At 39.4% G+C, this 1553-nt stretch overlaps 1 pseudogene; it reads right to left on the reverse strand.

Annotated features, from left to right (window-relative positions):
* Window positions 1-246: 246 nt before the first annotated feature.
* Window positions 247-1190, reverse strand: LOC124142007 (annotated as a pseudogene).
* Window positions 1191-1553: the final 363 nt, after the last annotated feature.

Raw genomic sequence — 1553 nt, forward strand, 5'->3', positions numbered from 1 at the left:
TCACATACATAGTTTATTGAAGGCAAATACGAATAACAGTAAACAGTAACATATATGAAAGAACGATTGTCACTAATAACAGACATAGGACGTGGTTGTAAATAGCACTAATCGGTCATTCAATAAAATGTATGTATGAAAAGCCTTTGTATAAATGGCATGTATAAGTAAAGTGGAACATCTTCCTCCCTTCATTGTTGATGTAATTTTCATTTGACATTCATATTGCAACAATATTCAGATATCTCATAATGCTTGCGGTTTGTAATTTTTCATCATCGCATGAAAGCCTGTTGAATCTAGTACAAAAGAGGCACTTCTGCGTCTGAATGTCTGGATAATGTTGGTTCTCTTATTTCTGAATTTGAGAGCAGAGAAGACAACATGCTGAAAGACCTCCTTCAAGCCCTTGTGGTCGCGAGCTGAGCACTCCACATATCAGTCCGCGCCGAAGTCCTTGGCCAACTGGACACCCTCGTCCGTCCTGACTCCAATTCCTTCATTTCCGACTCGGAGGTCTATCTTCGTGCCCACGAGGATGACAGGTCTCTTCTGTTTGTGTTGTTTGGAGTGTCTCTTTAGTTCAGGCATCCATAGGTCATTGACGGTGTGAAATGTCTTCCGGTCACAGGTAGAAAAACACAAAAGCAGGACTTCACTTTCCTGGTAGGAGAACATCCTTAGGCTCTCAAAATGTTTCTGTAAACGTAAGAAGGATAGATCAGTACACGATGTATAGTAAATAGAACCAACAAAAACGCATATATGCCACCTAAATAGTGATAGAAACACTTCAATTAAATTCAGAACGTAATGTTTGATGCGATACTTTTCTGAAGCTAAACATAATCCACGCTTATCCATACACATCTTATAAACAATTTTCGTCAATATTGCAACTGGTTCTATTCTCAGTGTTAACACGAAATACACAAGTAGTATTACTGAATGTAACATCTAAATAAACATACCTTTCCTACAGTGTCGAACATGCTGATGACAAACTCTTTTCCGGCTACTTGCAGGGGAACGACATAGTTGTCAAACACTGTGGCTTCATAATTCTCATTGAAAGACTTCTCAGCATAGCTCTCGGAGATGCTGGTCTTTCCGACCATCTCATCTCCCATGATGGCACTGTACACGACCATCTCGTCAAGGTTCTTCATATGTTTGTTCCATCCCTTCATGTTTATGCAAATGTATCGTTTGAAACGTGCAACTCGTTTTCTGTTGGTACATTGTGGGCGTCTGAATATAAATATATTACCGGCCAATCAGAAGACTAAACCTGTAATTAGGCAAGTATCATGCGCTCTCACCGGTGTCAAAGTCTGAGATGACCGTCTTGAGCTGTCTCGTTTGTAAATCAACAGACAATGATCAGTAGCTGTCTAATTAGAGTATTTGTTTGGTGCTAAACGCATGACTACTCATACCTGGCACTACTGCCAATATGTTTTCTTGTGTTTTTCGTCGTCTAATTCTGAGTGGTTAGTCAAATACGTCAGATTGGATTAATCAAATGAATTGATCAGCTTTGTAGAAATACT

The sequence above is a fragment of the Haliotis rufescens genome, unplaced genomic scaffold (genome assembly GCF_023055435.1).
Source record: "Haliotis rufescens isolate VD_foot unplaced genomic scaffold, xgHalRufe1.0.p SCAF_3, whole genome shotgun sequence".
In the NCBI taxonomy this organism is placed as follows: domain Eukaryota; kingdom Metazoa; phylum Mollusca; class Gastropoda; order Lepetellida; family Haliotidae; genus Haliotis; species Haliotis rufescens.